The following is a 19,242-nucleotide window of genomic DNA, read 5'->3' as shown; positions in this document are numbered from 1 at the left end:
AGCGCTGCCATAATGCATACCCATCGGCCATGCGTCATCGACCATATGTCACATGGCCACTCTAACCCCTACCACCTCCCAAGTGCAAATATTGGCACAGCTGCCAGATACAGTGGTGGTACGCAGGATGCACTACATACCGCTGCACGCCTGCACATATCCCATATAGTGGGTGTGGCATTCCTAGCACCAACATGTGTGCAGGAATGTGTGCCCATGTATGCCACAGATCGGGGGGACTATGTGCCACGTGCCACACATCACTGTACACCATGGTAGAGATCTGTACATACCTCAGTGTGGGGTGCATGGATGTGGATGGTGCAGTACACGCAACACATCATCCCTCCGTGTAGACATGTGTGGTCACCACCATGTCAGTGTGTCAACATGTGTGTATGTCTGCTGCCTGTTGTGAGGGTGTATGCAGATATAGTGTTGTGACTGGATACTGACCACACAGGGTGACCATCCCATACTGGTGCTGCATTGTACAGCCCTGTCAATGCCAGACCTGTGAGCCTTACTGGCCACCTGTGCAAGACCACCCCCTGTGACATGGCGCGTGGGTGCATTGTCTTGTGAGGGTGCTGACCACACAGACAGGTGTCCCCATCTGCACACAATGGGGTGTGTGCCATTGAGGTGTACGCACCGCAATTGCGGACATATTCCTGTACCGGTACAGCATCCAACTGCTGCACACTGTGCACCACAGCTGACAGGTGACACCTGCGGTCAGTTGCCAGCACACTGCATATGACACCTGCAGAATGTCACCATACCTGTACTGTGTCATGCCATGTATGTGATGTCTCTGTCCACCGTAGCCTGTGGCACCGACCACAGGCATCAGGTGCAGTATATGTGTGGACATGTGCGTCATGTACCATGTAAGCAACGTCACACTATATCTGGCTCCGTGCTCCACAGGTTTACGTTTATAACCTCTCTTCTTGCAATCTCGACTGTCTGTTCTCTATATCACAAAAGCTCTGCACCTGCTCCCATAGTATTCCTACATAGGTAAAGTACATGTATACTAAATGGAGTACTACACTGGCCTAGAATCCCCTTGTGTACCCACTTCCCTATAGGTGCCTTCTGACCCAGTTACACAGCAAATGCATTCACCTTCTCCGGCATGTCGAAGGGTCAATTGCTAGCGACCTCTCCTGTTCAGATGGTGAATCTGGGCGTCTTGGGCACTGTTACAGGTGCCTCATGGAAAACGGAAAAATAGCCAAGGTATGTTTTTGGGCGTCAAAAAGCATGTCCATCTGCAGAGGCAGCTGGAAACACACCCCACACACACCCACACACACAGGGGAAAGGGGCCCGGAGTCGAACCTATGCCTACCTACATGAACACACTACAGCATGATGCTTTACAGAACGCTACCAAGATTACAGAGCACAGTGCTGTCAGAGGCATACTTCTAGGGGGGTGACATCATCCGGGGGAATAGCTGACAATAAAGGTATGTGTTGCGGGCCTAAAAGCATGTCCATTTGCAGAGGCAGCTGGAAACACACACCACACCCACACCCCCCTCACACACACGGGGAAGGGCAGGAATTTGAACCTATGCCTACCTACATGAACACACTACAGACTGATGCATTTACAGAACGCGCTACTGAGATTACTGAGCACAGCACTGTCAGAGGCATACTTCTAGGTGGGTGACATCACCCAAGGGGAATAGCTGACAATAGCCAAGGTATGTGTTGGGCCTAAAAGCATGTCCATCTGCAGAGGCAGCTGGAAACACACACACACACACACCTCACACACAAAAGGGAAAGGGGCCCGGGGTTTGAACCTATGCCTACCTACATGAACACACTACAGCATGATGCATTTACAAAAACCCCCTTACTTACTGAGCACACCCTGTCAGAGGCATACTTCTAGGCGGGTGACATCATCCGAAGGGAATAGCTGACAATAGCCAAGGTATGTGTTGGGGCCAAAAGCATGTCCATCTGCAGAGGCAGCTGGAAACACACACACACACAAAAGAGTAGGGCGGGGGAACCTCCTACCTACATGAACACACTCCCCATTTTTACAAAAGGGGCCTCCCGAGATTACTGAGCACAGCACTGTCGGAGGCCCCTAGGTGGGTGATATCATCTGCAGGGGCCCGGGCCCCATGGGAATGAAGACAGAGGCGGTCACACAGCATGTTACCATCCCAAGGTGGGCATCAGTAACACGGGTGCTGCAGGGGGAATCCAAACTAACCAAAAACATCACGACAGGGAAAAGGGGATGCACCACAAAAACCCATGGGGCACCCGGGCCCACATGTAGGCAGCCTTTGGGCAAAACAACCACTTTGCCCCCTGGATGGTCACCATGGCTATGCAGGATGTCTTTGGCCATGGCTACATGCCTAGTAGCAGACATCGGTGCCGACAGTGTGTCCCCCAAACTGGCCATGCCCTCACACCGGGGGTTTGCGAAGGGGAAACAGCACACGGGTATAAGCAGACGGGCGGGGTGCACTGTACTGTGTGTCCATCTACACAGCTGCACTGGGCATGCTCAGACACTTAGAATCTGCACAGTGCAGACATGCATACACATGGGGTGAAAAGGGAAGTCAGAATGTGGACCAGGGGTGTGTCCCCCCACACAACAGCAACCCCCCATGCCACGGGCGGGGGTTGCGGGAAACAGGCATGCACACGGGTATCAACGCGGGCGGGGTGGGCACTGTACTGTGTGTTCATCTACACAGCGGCTTACTGGGGATGCGCAGACATTTAGAATCTGAAAGGAACATGCATACACATGGGGTGAGATCATGGAAGGCAGAATGTGGACCCGTGTTTTTAACCCAGAAACCCCGCCATGCTCACACACGTAGAAACCGCCCCGTCCGGCATGCGGGCAGTGCACACACCCATGTCACAGCCAGGTAAACCCGTCCCACGCCAGGGTGGACACACATGCAGCCCCACACACAGATGACAGCACAGGCGACATGGGTGCAGGCTGAACATGTACACACTGCAGTGAACACTGTAGCTGCCATGCCAGCACCATGTCATCGGTGCAGCAGTATGCCTCACGGTCCAGCAACAGCATGTGACATATGTCCACAAGTCTATGTTCGGTACATCCGTGTGCAAATACACATGTAGTATCAAGGATCCCACAGGGGTGATGTAGTCCAGCCATAGCGGTATGCATGGACAGGCATGCCCCACACATACCACGGGCCTGACACAGATATGACACATGACTGCAGCTGTACCACAGTGAAACAATGTCCAGATATGTCATATATGTGTTTTCCCTGGCTGTGTGCATGGACTGCACACAGGACACATACAAGCCTGTGATGTACCACATGCATAACACAGGGCGGTAATACACAGGGGAAGGTGGACACATTTTGGGTATGCACCCCTACAGGGTGTAGCGGTTTCACTGGGACACATACCCTTGTACAGTTTCCCTGTGACAGCTGTGATACCATACCACAGTCCATTTCCATGTATGCGACACACATGTCACAACGGCAATGCATACACACATGGCAACAGGGGATACATGTGACACATGTACTGTGCAAAATGCACCCGGGCATGAGGGGTGTCCAGTGTCCATAACACAGTTGCAACCCCACCACATGCATACCCATCAGGGGGGCGTCATATGGTGGCATAGTAAAAAGGCATGGCAGTATGTTTTACACCATGTGTTTAAACACCTGTCCACATGCATGTGTGCAGGTGCTGGTCACAGGTGTGTCACACACCATCCTACCCTCCCTTTAACAGTCTGCTATGTCACCTTTACATGACAGCGCTGCCATAATGCATACCCATCGGCCATGTCATCGACCATATGTCACATGGCCACTCTAACCCCTACCACCTCCCAAGTGCAAATATTGGCACAGCTGCCAGATACAGTGGTTGAATGCACTACATACCGCTGCCCCTGCACATATCCCATATAGGGGTGTGGCATTCCTAGCACCAACATGTGTGCAGGAATGGGGCCCATGTATGCCACAGATGGGGGGACTATGTGCCATGCCAAAATCACTGTACACCATGGTAGAGATCTGTACATACCTCAGTGTGGGGTGCATGGATGTGGTTTCATGCAACACATCATCCCTCCTTTAGACATGTGTGGTCACCACCATGTCAGTGTGTCAACATGTGTGTATTTGCCCTGTTGTGAGGGTGTATGCAGATATAGTGTTGTGACTGGAACTGACCACACAGGGTGACCACCCCATACTGGTGCTGCATTGTACAGCCCTGTCAATGCCAACCTGTGAGCCTTACTGGCCACCTGTGCAAGACCACCCCTGTGACATGGCGGGCCCATTTTTGGAGGGTGCTGACCACACAGACAGGTGTCCCCATCTGCACACAATGGGGTGTGTGCCTTTGAGTGACCCGATTGCGGACATATTCCTGTCCCAAGCATCCAACTGCTGCACACTGTGCACCACAGCTGACAGGTGACACCTGCGGTCAGTTGCCAGCACACTGCTTTGACACCTGCAGAATGTCACCATACCTGTACTGTGTCATGCCATGTATGTGATGTCTCTGTCCACCGTAGCCTGTGGCACCGCCCAAAGGCATCAGGTGCAGTATATGTGGGGACATGTGCGTCATGTACCTGTAAAAACGACACTATATCTGGCTCCGTGCTCCACAGGTTTCTTATAACCTCTCTTCTTGCAATCTCGACTGTCTGTTCTCTATATCACAAAAGCTCTGCACCTGCTCCCATAGTATTCCTACATAGGTAAAGTACATGTATACAAAATGGAGTACTACACTGGCCTAGAATCCCCTTGTGTACCCACTTCCCTATAGGTGCCTTCTGACCCAGTTACACAGCAAATGCATTCCCCTTTTCTCTGGCATGTAAGGGTCAATTGCTAGCACCTCTCCTGTTCAGATGGTGAATCTGGGAGGGCACTGTTACAGGTGCCTCATGGACAGGGGACAACCCCACCTCCCCACTAAACATAACATGTGAAAATGCAACTATAGGCCAGACAGGGGCTGTGCTCTCTAAAACCATGCCCGGGCAAGACCAAACGGGAGGGAAGGACACCATGCACACCCACAAACCCAGTGTCACATGTAACTATCACAAATGCTAATCAAACACATGAACACACAAAACATACCTGGAGGCACTGTTAAAACATGTCACGAACCTAACGAGCCCTGAAGCAGACACTCAAGCAACTGCCTCCACAAGACATAGGACATGCAACACATAGTTTTCAACGCCAGTGTGCTAAACAGTCAGAGCCCCAAAGGCAACACACACAATGCCAGACACACTTGTAATGGGTGACACCCCTTCAGACACCCCGGCCCCACCCACCAGACTGAACAAGGGAATGATCACAGTAGGCTGCCTGTCGGTGCTGGAACCCCCACATAACACACCCCTCAGGTCACTCCGCAGCATGTAAAAGTATGATGGGGTCATTGCCCATGCTGGTGTCAACGACGGAGACATACCACCCTGGGATACATGAAAGGAGACATAGAGGGCTCTCAGATTGTGTAGCCCAGGCCAGCATGTCCCTGACCTGGGCAGTATCCCACCCTCATCAAGTATGATGCCACTATACTGGCTCCAGGTGGTCACCCTTGATAATGTGCCTGGTTACCGGTGTCAGTCTGGGGGATCCAAATTCCTCATACCTGGGATGACATGTTTGGGCCCCCACCCCCCTTTGAAGGATGGCTGCACCTGTCCCCCTGGTCTTCAAGGGTTTGGCTAAGGCACCTGCCCCCCCCACAGTGCCCCCTGCAGGGTAGGCTCGAATGATAAACCTACCACCCTACACTACAAACCTGGGGAACAGACAGGGTAAAACTGCTCTGTGCCAGTGGCCCGCCCAAGCTGCATGCCCTCAAATGCCCTCCTCAGTATGGAGGCCCGATGTCAGTGCTGTGACTGAAACATTGTTCAGGGCTGCTTGAGCACCCCAGCACTATCAGGTCATCCCCCATACCCAGCGTTCAGGACCATAACCCGGACCTAACACAGAAGGAGGGGGAGTCTCCATTTCCATGAAGGATACACACACCTCCAGGTTGGCAGAAATGCACGTAGCAGTGGGGAATATCCAGGTGCAATTAACCATGGGTAGGACTGCCCTACAGTTTGTTGCATGCTACAGACCACCCTCCCAAACCCAGGATACCCGCACAGCCTTCCTGAAGACACTGGTGAGTATGAATGCTCTCACAACACACTCATATTGGGTGACAACAACCACCCATACATAGACCGGGAACATTACCCAGGACACAACACCCTACACCAAAGGTTCCAGGTGTTCATACACCTGAATGCTGTGGAACAACCATGCACCATACCCAAAAGGGGAGGAACTATACAAGTTCTGATCATCACACATGGGGACGACATGCTCCACACAGGATGTACATCCCTCAACGGTGAGGTCAGACCATATAGTGAACTCACTGGAGATCCATCCTGCACCCAACACCGGCATGGGAGACCACAGTGAAGACCTCTCCACAGCAACCACCCCGAAACGACTGGTGTGGTACCCTAAAAGGGCCTCCATGCCAGTGGTAAACACAGGCCACACTGCTAAAACCCCCTTACAAATGCCTTCTATGAGCACCCCGGGAAATGTCTGCCCCAAATTGATAACATCAGGACCTTGTCCACCAAAGGCAGGCACATGGTCTGGTGGACCCCAGCCATTGACAAACCGTACAACAAGAGTTGAAAGCTACTACATGACAGAGCAATATCTACCGGGGAAGGCATCACTGTTTAATACCGGCAAAAAACAATCACTCATACAATCATCCAAGGCCGCCTGTGGGACTGGACTTGCAAAGGACACATAAGACAACCATAAGGCCTTCCTTAGCTATGGTAGGCACATGGGTGGAAGCACACAGTTATGTTGGAATTATCCAGAATGGTACAATGATCACTGAACCCACAGACATTGCCAACAAACCAGCAGACGGGTTTTGTGCATACATCTCCCCCCCAAGAGGGGCATCCATCCCACCAGAGTCTAGCCTCCCAAACATCCATGCCCAGGGAGAGCTGATATCTGTTAAGCAGTGAACACAGCATCAATGGGACCAGATGGTGTCCCCGGCTGTGTGCTACACAACCTCAATGAGGCCCTCCCCCCGCACATAAGGCTGCTGTTTCATCTTACCTTACAGGGCTACGTCCGATGGATGGCATATGGCAACTGTGGTCCCACAAAAGGGTAGTGCTCCTATGGACTCTGTACATCCCTGCCCTATAAGCTTGACAAGCCTTGTCTGCAAAGCTATAGAGGTCCATACTGGAGCCCATAAATAAAGACTTTTGGGGAAATCCGGAACATACCCACATCGGCTTAGTCAAGGGCAGATCCTGCCTCCCAACCTGGTCGACCTGTTTGGAGGAGTCACTAAGGCCATTGATGGGGAAGGTTTTGCACAGCCTACCATGACCTGGCGGGGCGTTCAAACCACACTCCAGGGGGCATCATAGAAAGGCTCACCAGCGAGTAAAACATATGTCCCCGATGGTTTCCCAAAATGGATGGAGGTAAAACCCCCACAGGGTTGGTGTTCCTGGTGCCATGTCAGACCCCAAGCCTGGCCCCAGTGGTGGCCCACCGGGCTCAGTCCTGGGCCCCTCCTTTTTTGGCATTCAACTTTCCAATGTGCATGCAAACATAGGGGATTGTGGCAGACAAGGTATGCAGATGACTGCACCCCGGGCCACCATACTCAACACCCCATCAGACACGGACATCCACCTGGGGTCTCATGGAAATGGATAACTGGTGCCAGAGCCATGGCCTGAAGCTACATGCCGGGGAAGGTATAGACCTCCCCTTTTGGGAAAGACATGTTCACCCAAATTACCACATAGGTGGTAATCCATTAAACATGGGGGGCGTGATCAGGGACATGGGTACCAAACCTGTCGGTAACCTCTCTCAACACTCACATTGTCAATGTGGTTGGGAAGACATTCCACTGTGCCCACCTGGTCATGAAGGATTCACATCCACATCAGGGAGGTCATTGTCCCCCTGTACTCTTCAAAATCAGACCAATGATTGGGTAAAACGCCACATTTGGAATGTACCTAACCTGACACCTGCAGCACTGGAAGGACCTCAAACATTCCACAACACAGGGATAAAGGTGCTGAAACATATGTCACACGCTGCCCGACTGAGGGGACCCCGGGCTGTATACCTTCTCATACCATCTGCTCTGGGGTGATCTGTGCCAAAACCGGCCATGCCCAACCTGGGTGACATGGACATGTTCCACCTCCTGGGCTCCAAACAACCAGGGGCCCCGGAAGCAACTGACAGAAACCTCAACAGGACATAAATGGGGCGTGCTGGAGGGACAGGTTCATCGCCCAGAGACCCCTACAACAGGGAAAAGGGATTCCCAGCCCTGTGAAGCAGACCCCCTCACTGACTCTGTCCAAGAGTAATCCTGAGGGGGATGGGAGATCGGGGTATGCGCCAGGCATCATCTCTGTGTCACTGCTGGACAGAGGGACAGCGGACCAATGGATATAGTATCCTCATCCTAAGGGGTGGTGAAAGCCACACACACTCTGGCTAGGCTTACATGTAGGGCACATAGCCTGGTATGTACCTATGCACCTATGTACCAATGTAGGAGTCCATGCAGGTTGTGGGTACCTGTGGTATGCTGATATTGCCAGATGTGCCTGTGGGTAACCCACAGCTACACGTGGGGGACTGATAACAGTGCTCCCAGTAGGCACATGCAAGTACACCATATGAGGCATACAGGTTAACAGAACCAACAAGGTGCCACACATGTAACCGGCACACATACCGTGTACACAGCTCAATGTATGCTGCACCTGCACTACATGGTATGTCTGCTGCATGATGTCAGTACACAACCCACATCACATGCACCTGTCACCTGTCATACACAACCACTGCAACATACACATCACGCACTATGCAACACAGGTATCACATACACCTCTCACAAACTTGTCCACCCTGTGCATCAGAATATTTTTTGCATAACCGTGCACCGATGGTGTGGATGACAGTGCTGCGGCAGAGGCTTCATCATATGCACAGGGTGATATGGGGCCAGGGGCATAGGCTGTACCAATGGATGACATCATGTGTGTGTGTAAGGGCCAGTGCATTTACTGGGCATGACTGCGCAGAATGCATGTGGATGTGGTGGAGCCCTACAGTTGTGTCGCTGTGTGTGGGTATGTGTGTACACAGTTCAGCCATCTGTGATGCCTACACGGGTATACTTGGCAGCCCCAGACTGTACAGTGCAGGTTGTATGGCTCACTGTGTCCGCCCCGCCAGGGTGCCCCGGGCCTGCCTGGGGTCGCACGGGCACTACCGGGTGGAGGTATGGAGTGGCCACCCCCGATGACACATGCCCGCGGGAAACCCGTGTCCACGCTGGGACCCAGGGCCACGCCCACGGGCCTGCTGTGTCCTGGTGTGGGGTGTAGCACCAGCTGCACTGCTGCTGCTACCGCACTGTGTGAGTGGGCATGAGGGTGGCCCCCGCCGACCACACTAGGTGGTGTTGCTGGCCCGCCACGGTCCTATGCCCTCCCCCCTACCAGGTGTTCCAGCACAGACAGCTCAGCGGGATTGACATGCCTCGGTCGAGGATTCCAACCATCTCACCTAATTGCCTATCCAGAACATTAGCAAGCTGCTGTTGAGCATTCACCAATGACTGGATGTTCTCATTTAGGGAACAGATTGCGGCCCTCTGCAGCCTCTGCCCTTCTTGGTTCTGCCGTTCACCCGGTGCCGGGCCGCCATTACAGTCTGGAACATGCGTCTGGTGATACCAGCTGCTGCACCCTGTACAGCAGGTGCATGTCTGCCAGAGCTCCTCCTATGAGCAGTACCAGCCACATGCCTGTGTGGCAAATCACCAGTCATTACACTGGCAACATGGTGTGTACCCGCACCTTCTGTAGCCACCACACATTCCTGCTCAATGCCAACAGACGCTGACTGTCCTTCCTCTATGGGAACCGGTGATGTGGTATGTGTCGGCATCAGAACCGGGGCGGAGATGAAGGGACATGGGTGGGATGTTAACCAATGGCACAGCTTCTCCCCTGACAACCCTGCCTGTGCCTCATGCATATGGTCATCACCGCTAGTATCTGTGGGGACACTAGCATCAGATGGACCGCAGGGGGAAAAACCACCCCCACCTGTGAATACAAAGACTTTGTAAGATACATTACACCCCGAAACACACACGCAACACACACACACACAGACACACACACACACACACACACACACACACACACCCCTCAGACACACACCACACACAGCAACACACACACACACACAGACACATCATGCATGTGATAGCAGATGGCATGCAGCTTTCCCCACACCACAGCTCAGTGAATGCGGGCCAGACATTAATAGTGGTATTGCATACTGCCCTGGGGTGCACACTACATCAAGCAGGTGTCATTTCAGTAGGCATGCAGTACACACATTCATGGTAGTCTGCATGCATCACCGGGATACACCGTGTGGCCACAGGCAGGTTAACAGTACACATGGCTGGCTCACTTTGACATGTACTCCGCCAACATGGGGATAACATGTGGACATGTGACAATGGTGTCCCACCACACCCGCATCATACTGGACAAAAGTGCAGTGTTATGTGTACAGGCTACAGATAGAATGCCTGTGTAACAAAGGTGTCAGTGCAGGTGTGGTTGGTGTGAGCTGTGTACATAGCTATACAGGGGGGAGTACAGGCACTGTGCCACTGCATGGCAGCGGGACACAATTTTTCTTGGACCCCAATTCCCATTGGTCTGCAACACAGTCATGCTGTTCCACAGCACATTTTAGACATTGGTGGCACCTCCAGTGGCTGCAGACAGGCATTCGGTTGTCTGGTGTACCACATCAGATGTACAGGTGGTCCACTACAGCTATGATCACACTATGTGTGGAAAAAGGGTGCAACGGTGTCTACCCACTCAGATGTACTGTGTGGCAACATGCCTGTGGGTATCACCCATGGCCATGTTTGACTGGGTCATGGACAATTGTGTGTGATGGGCATTTTACACATCCCTGTGGTGGCCCATGTGACATACACCCATACTAGTCTGAGGTGTCACAACCCAGGGCTATGCAGACAGTGTGGATGTCTGCAAAGCCAGGTCATGTCATGGTGTGACAATGTTGCAGACAGAACACCACTGCATGGGACATGTCATGTGCCATGTCACAACATGTGCACACAATGCGGGGGCATAGGTCACATTGGTAACACCTGTGGCCCAGATCACAGCTCACTATGTGGTACTGTGTGCATACCACAAATGGCATTCCAATGCATACTACATATGCAGCCATTGTAGAACACCTCCATCATTGTATGCATAGCTGACTGCACATATCACACCGAGGGGTTATGTGGTGTCATGCCAGTGTATACTAACGGTTGTATCTACTGTACATGGGTGTGTTTTCGGTGGTGCAACCTGTATACCGTGACTGGAGCAGACCCAGGTGTGCATGTCATACCTGGCCACATGGAAAATATCTATACACTGTAACATGCCTGTTACTAGCAACAGTCTCACCTGCGACGGCCCCAAAGGCGGCCCGCCGGTACCTGTATGGGGGGTGACACAACAGTATACACATTATCCATTACTGTACCCAAAGTAAGCACTGTGCATGTCACATCATGTACCTGTGTGGCATGTGTTATGCACATGTCTGAAAACACAACGTAGCATACTGTAGTATGCAGCCCATATACCTGGCATGTGTTGGTACATTATGTGGTGTACTGTGACACCCACACCTCCGTCATTATCATACAAAACAAGACTGACTTACCAGGCAGCTCCAGGCTCTTGGTTGGGAGACACCCACCTCCACGATGGCAGCGAGTGTTTCTGCATGATTTTCCCCTGGGTGTCCCCAGACTGGCCAGGAGCTCCCCCTGTGTGTGAGGGGGGCTGGGTTGGTGGCCCACCACCTGTTCCACCTTGTTCTCTGGCGATTGGGCAGCCCGCTGTTTCGCGTGGGGATTAGGTCTGTGCAGTGCGGCGATCTGCTGGTAGGTGCGGTTGTTGCCCCCCGTTGTTCACCCCCCCGCATATCCTGCCACGGGTTCCCGCTCCCTTTTTGCTGTGGAACCTGGCTGAATAGCAAGTGATAGTTGTCATGGAGCAAGGGTATGTTCCATCCTCCTGGCGGCTAAAGGGCCCACCCGGGAACGTGGCATTATCTGTAAGACATAATGATGGTGACAGGTCACATTTACACTGATGTACTGGCATCCCGCTGGACATACATTGCTATGACATGTACAACATCTGCACAGTAATCCCCATCTTTGGCACTGACACAGCTGACGTTTTCCCTTACACCATTAAGCAGTGGGTATCATATCATATCTGTGTGTAAACTCATCACACTGTACACACCCATTTTTATGGTAACCTGCTGTGGACATGTGTACCTCCTGCACCCATACCAGGGTGCCCCCAATGTGCACACAGTTCTACTGTTCACCTGGATGCTGTGTATATGTCACTAGGAAACCCCAGCCATTATGAACATCAGCAGTGGCACTGCACACATAAAATGGACACCTGTACATGCATGTGTTGTGCCATGTACATCTACACAGCACTGCGGGTGTTGGACAACCTCCCCGGCTCACCTGTATTGCACATGTGATACACATGGGTTTAACCTTTAAAAAGCAGGAAAGGTCATATAGCAATGTCCACTTTTTAAACAACACACAGCACCTGTGACACCACAGGGTGCATCAGTGCCACATTACTGCTCTGGAGGTTGATAGTGAAAGTGCCATTTGTCCATCGCACCATGTATGACTGTGATAGCCCTGCAGCCTTGCTGGGCAGGGCTGCATGGTATGCAGGGGGGATGTCACATACATGGCACAGGGATGTTCCCCCCTGGGGGTACTGATATTGGCAGGGTGGCTGTCCATTCCATATGTCATTGCTATGTGTATATGGACATTACACATGTCTATCATCATGGTGTGGACAATGGCCTTCTGCAAGGTAGGCAGCATGCTGCTTGGTGGGGGGGGTGTATGGTGCATGCTGGTATCGCACATCCATAACATTACCCTGACAGGTGCTATGTGCTGTGATATTGTTCAACACAGTGCTGTATGTGCCACACACTGCTATCCCGGGACATGGATGGTTGCCTGGCCTGACATGGGTACCCATATGTCTACATCCAGTGCCTGCTGCCACCCCCCTGTCAGCTGGTGCACCACACAGCACCATCCCTCCCCAGGGACCTGGTGTTGGGCACAGCATAGGTATCCATGTATGGGGACAAGCCCTAGCAGGGGCACTGATGGTATCATCCATCGGGCCATACACCCATGACGACACCTCACACACAGCCCATTCAGTATGTTGTTAACACTGACACAGCTATACTGCTAGGCCAGGGGCATTCCCCCGGGAATACACAGATGCAACATCTGTCTGTGGCATGGACTACAATGATGGTGGGGTTCAACACATAAAGTGTTTGGGGGCTGGCGGCCTTCTGTACACATGTCTACACAGTAAGCCTGTTCTACAGTAGCCAGCGGGGATGTGCTGTGCACATGTCAATTCTGCACATTTGTTGGGGTCTGTCTGTCCCAGGCCAGTGGTGGAACACACAGGGTATTAGTGAAAACACCCCTGTACCCGCTGTACTGCTAGCTTCTCGGTGCTAATGTGTCATGGACATGCACACCTTACCCGGACAGGGGTGGGTTGCCACCCTACCCATCTCCTCTTTTGGGTTGCTATATCCAACACCCTCTTTGTATTGTATGTTCAGGCTATGCACCTGTGTGGGCATGTGGGCATGCAATGCACTCCTGCGTACCTTTTCACCCATTGCAGAACCTGTCACACAGGTAACCCGCCATACACTTCACAGCTTGATGATTACAACACGGGTTTTACAACGTCCCTATCCTGTGGGACATGGTCAAAGTACAGGCATGTCCAACAGTCACGCCCCCCTGCCCCCACATGACGGATATGCAGTACATGTGGGGACAGCAACTGTCACATGTAGTCATGCAATGCCCCCCTACATCGTGGTACTGCCTGTGGGGATATCGTCTGCATCCATGCTTGGCCCCTAGTGACAGTTGTACATCGATATGTGCAACATACCTCATTTGGTGTTCTCATTTTGGGTTTAACATGGTCCGCATTGTTTGTGTCTGTCACACAGTCATTGTTGTACATGGTTTACATGCCAGCCATGGCTTACTGTTTGTGATTCCATGTACTTCATTGGGATACCATCATTATACATTATAAAAGCATATTCCAGCCATCACATAGCCTTCCTAGATGACACGTTGCCAGAGGTAGGTGTTCCGCCATCTGCACATAGGTCACACAGTAGGGGGCTGACACCCATTCTGGGGACAGGGTTCTGACAGCTGTGGATGGGTGTGATGCTTAAAAACCATGACTGCACCTGATGGTCACATCTGGATGGGTAACATTCACAACACACACCTACCTTCAGAGTAACACATCATCTACAACAATGGACATTCCTGCCAGAACAATGTGTGCAGTATGTCTGTATGACCACTGCAGGCACCACTGGTGGCCCCAGCATGGCAGCCAACAGCACCAGTGTATATCCCTGGAACCATGGGTTACACCATTCACAACACACCTGTCTCAGATGACCCTGTTGTGGATCACAGTGCAGTTCCACACATCATGTTTAACAGCATAATGTTGGGGCTGTGAACAGCTGTGCAACTCAACATATGCACACATGACACATCACCTGGTACAACATATTTTCATAAAAATTTTTTGTGACCCCTGTGATGGCATTAAAAGGCTACGTGTACTGGGACATGTGATGGCTCAAGGTATATTCACCCTCTGGGTGTGTTTACCAAATGCAAAGGGAGTGGTCAAAACAGGGGCACTCTACATTGACCTACTCTGTCACTGCAACTGTTGCCTATGCTCATACTGTACTTATACAGGCATGTGGTATCTGACCACTATGACAGTCCTGGTTGACCACACTGCTGTGGCACACATGACCTGCGGACATCTGCCTGGGGTGTGGAGCACACATGTACATCTTCACATGTTATACTGCCTCTGTGGCGGGGTCACATGCTGTCTCCAGCAGGGCTGTAACAGGCAGGGGACCCTGGGGTCATGTGGGACAATGCTTGCACCTTCCACTGTGCTGCACACAAGCAAGGCACACACACTAGTGCACCACTCACATTTATCTGCAGTGCCTGGGACCTGCCTCCATGCTCTGCACAGCACACCTGCCAAATACAGATTGTACACGGATCATACCTCCCAGGCACATACCTGGACTGCAACACACACAAAGGGGGTCCCACATCACACAGTGTTTTGCACACAAATGGATATTTTCCAAAAACAATGCATCATAGGTGCTCCCTGTGCAGATACCCATGTTTGTGACCGCTAGTCACATAGTAACACGCAACAGAGTTTCATTGTACACCACAGGTTACATGCTGTTTTGTTGTCATACTGTACATTGGGCCTCAGACAGCTGTTACTGCCATGTGCTGACAGCAACCCACTCTTCCCTAGAATGGACACCCATGTACCCACGCATGCTTGAGGCATGCACTCCACCCAGCTGGGTGACACATTACACAACACTTACCATACCTACACTACCCTCAGCATGCACAATACCTCCATGTGTCTAGTGTGTTAAACCTGGGGTTATCCCCCCTTTTGGGGGTGAACACATATGCTTCACGGCCCTGCTAGCCACACCCTGGACACACACCCATCGCAGCCCTGGAACATTTTTTACAGCCAGTACTACTGGCGCCCGCTGACAGGAGTTGTTAATGGCATGACACCCGGGAGATGGACAGTGTACATAACTATGCTGACACATACCCCAGTGCACTTCCGTAGCATGTAAAAAGGTAGGGACCATGCTATTCCACACAGAGACATGGGGTACTGGCCTTTTCACAGACGCCACTGGTGGTCATGTTCCATGCACATCTGCTGTATGGGCACATGTGCAGGCTGTTGCACGGGGGGTATATTCACATGTGTGGGGTGCATCACTTGCAGCCATGGTGGGTCCTCTGGTCCATCACATGCTCCAAGGCTAGCTACCTACACATGACTGGACATTGCATTCCCAGGCAGTGTGGTGGTATGTCTGTGTTGTTTGGCTACATCCACATTCAATGCATACAACAGTCACCCAGGCATTGCAGACTGAGATAATGTTGGCAACATGCCAGGCAAATTTCCAACAATACACACTCTCACTCACTACAGGGTTGCAATCCATACATGGACATCGGGCCCTGTGGACACATACATGGTACTGCCATGCACCGTTATGTCCTGGGACACTGGCCCAATGTCACCTTCCAAACTCCCTAGCTGTTATGTCCCGCCAACCTGTTTGGTATGTGTCTCCCACCAGCCCACTGAATTCACTGCTAGCCTGTTGTCGGACATTGTGTACCTTGACCCCACACTGCCCCATCTATTCACTACACATGGGTGGACTGCATTGCCCTGTGGGACTGCATTTACACCCATGACTGGACCATTCTGTATGGCACTGGGGCACATCCTCCCCCAGCTTCACCACATTGATGACCTCCATGCCTTTACTGGCACCCTTGTTGGGCTTCTGTGTGCCCAGCATGCCACATAAAATGCTGGCCACCTGTCATACCATTGCATGGGTGGTTGGTGGTACAGAGGGCAACAAATCAGACATTGTCCTCACATTGCCCTTCAGCACCATTCCACGTTCTGGTATTGGCAATGTACACATCCACCTGCACATCATACCCTGTGTCTCAGGATGTTAGGCTATATGACTCCTGGACAGGACACACAGTGGTGCAAGCATATCATGCTACCTACTACATGTCAGGTACATATGGCATTACACAGTCCTCAGTCATGGGGCCCCTCATGTTCACTATTTGCTTACATACACAACATGCTGTCACAGAGTACTGTCCATGCCTAGATATCCAACATCTACATACCTGGCACCATTATGGCAGATACATCTTGTGGGTGTCATGGCATCAGGATGCATGACACATGGTGCATGCACATCACCTTTGCATAGCAACATTCATCCACTGACTATCACATGGATACTGGCCCCGTACATGCATATCAAATTGTACATGGTTGCTGTACACATAAATGCCCCACATGGTCCTGTGGTTACCGTATTCCACTGTGGCATGGATACACTTCTGCAGGGCCACACCTATCTGTACTGTGTGTGATGCTGGTACATAGGTAGCCATTGTACCTGCGGCATACACACATCTACACAGGGGGAAGGGGTTTCAATACCCATTTGGTGTACCTTCCACAAGGCTAGACTTTACATGGCCCGCATTGTCATGCCATGATTTTACCAGGCTCAGACAGTTTACAAAGCGGTGACAGGCGGAAAAAACATCTGTACACATCTGCATACCACATACACAGGGGGGTCTTTTGCTCTGACATGGGCCATGTCCTCCCCATTACTGATGCATGTACTACTCATACATGACAAAGTGGGCAGGGGGGACCACTCATGGATATGTGCACACATGCCACATTGCATTGGGGGGGGCCTTTTTACTTAGACACAAACACACACCATGCTGTGGAACATAGGTCCTGTGCACATCCCACAGGGACACACAGTGGCACTGTTCATGTGATAGCTCCCTTGCTGTTTGAGTGAAAACATAGTCATGGTACCACCACAGCAGCAGTACTGTGTAAAATGCAGTTGACACCCCCTCTGCTGTTCACTGGACACTAAAGGGGGTGACACTACTGTGTACACTGCACATGTGTTTAAAAACCTGCCAGACTTCATTGTTGCCCACATTGCACCTGCTACAGATCGTTTGGGCATGGTTACTTTGTTCCTTCCATTTGGGTGGCTATATGCTACTACTCTGTCCCATATTAAAGGGCCCTATGTATCCTGTTATTGTACATACCAATAGGCAAAACCTCCATTATGCATGATATGCCTTTGATATTGTGTACGATTTCTGCTATAGCCACCATGACAGCCTTACATTACTGCTAGATGACATAGTATCCCCTACTGCAAAGGGATCGTGCATGTCGGGGCCCTTACGTATGACATCGGGTATATGCCCATACACATGTGTGCTGTGACAAAAATACATGTCCTATCCCCCGCTATGGCACTTCCTTGTTGGACATCCACTGCCAGCATCGGGTGTGGTGTGGCATTGTTCTCTGTTATGCCCCCTGTGGCAGCCCTTGTGTTATCCCCCCCGTGTACATGATGTCCCACTGCTGTGCCCCGGTGTCCACAGTCGTTTGGGATGCTCAGCAGGATAGCACTACATAACCACCTTTCACCACTCTCTGCATTATGGACAAGTATCATTACTTACAAACACCATTCACATACAGTACAGCTTTCCCTACACACATCGTTACACCGTACATTTGGGTTCTACATACCTTGTCGGTGTTTTTTTTTTGTTCATGTATCGGTTTTCCCGTTTTCCTTTTTTTAACTGCTGGTTCGGTATGAGCATACGGGTTTTAATATCCTGGGAGTCATCCTTATATCCGTCGATACCTGCAACATGTGGGTTCATCACACCAATTGCTGTTCCTCAGTGTGTACTTGGCATATCACCTGTGCATCTACTCCATTCGACATTACCCCGAACTAGGGTATGGTTCATTCCTCACCTGGGCGTTGGCTATTTGCCCTACCTTCATGGAGATGGTCTCTATTGTGTTATGTTATGTGTAACTGCAGCCCCTATGTCTGGCGTCAGTTACACTTCGCACTGGTCTTAGCCGTGGATTTGTGTGTTGGGGATGGTATTATGTTCGACATGTGGGTGTCCCCGTCCTGACGGCTCCCGTTGATGGCTTTTTCATTCGGATGTGTAACATAGCTGTTGTATTCCTTTAAACAACGGATGCAAGTATGCATCCGCTGTTTATGGGGTTTCCCACGGATGTTGCATGGGTGTCATTGACTGCCTGTATGTTTGTGCTGCTATTACGGCTTGTATCCCTTTAATTATGGGTGGGGAATATCGGAGGTT

The sequence above is a fragment of the Protopterus annectens genome, chromosome 7.part0, assembly GCF_019279795.1.
Source record: "Protopterus annectens isolate FY-2018-M chromosome 7.part0, PAN1.0, whole genome shotgun sequence".
NCBI lineage: Eukaryota > Metazoa > Chordata > Ceratodontiformes > Protopteridae > Protopterus > Protopterus annectens.
The sequence above is the reverse complement of the archived record's forward strand: the minus strand, read 5'-3'. Positions refer to the sequence as shown.